Source organism: Macrobrachium rosenbergii, chromosome 27 (assembly GCF_040412425.1).
Source record: "Macrobrachium rosenbergii isolate ZJJX-2024 chromosome 27, ASM4041242v1, whole genome shotgun sequence".
In the NCBI taxonomy this organism is placed as follows: domain Eukaryota; kingdom Metazoa; phylum Arthropoda; class Malacostraca; order Decapoda; family Palaemonidae; genus Macrobrachium; species Macrobrachium rosenbergii.
In genome coordinates, this window is record NC_089767.1 from 34,146,500 (window position 1) to 34,147,008 (window position 509).

A 509-nucleotide genomic window follows, 5' to 3' on the forward strand; every position below is an offset into this window, starting at 1 on the left:
ATTACGCATCGCAGATGTTCGGTTTTCTACGACCAAAGCACGTGCTTGTTCCATCACAATTAGACACATTTATTTCTATACTCGAGACTTGAACCCAGAAGAACCTCGGCAATTTTAAAAGCATAGCATTGAAATTCTAACAAGGTAAAACCACGAAGGAAGTAGAATACTTTCTAACACCACTTAAATGTCCGTAGCTAGAGACAATAGTGCTACTGCAGCGCCTCCTACACAAGAAAGTGTCCTCTGTGGTCCAGCCATATTAATAAATGGATTGCTATAGTTTTTTTCAGTATACAATACTTTGAGCTCTGTGGTTTAGAGGGTGTTTTGTACAATGACTTCAAACGAGTGGTTGCTCTGAGTGAGTGATCTGTACAATATCAGCGGGCGTTTTGTACAGAGACACTAAGTAGGACTAAAACAGTCATTCCACACGAGACGATTTTGGCATAGTCTATATGATTTGAAAATAATTTCATTCATCAGTAAAAACCCGGCAGTAAATT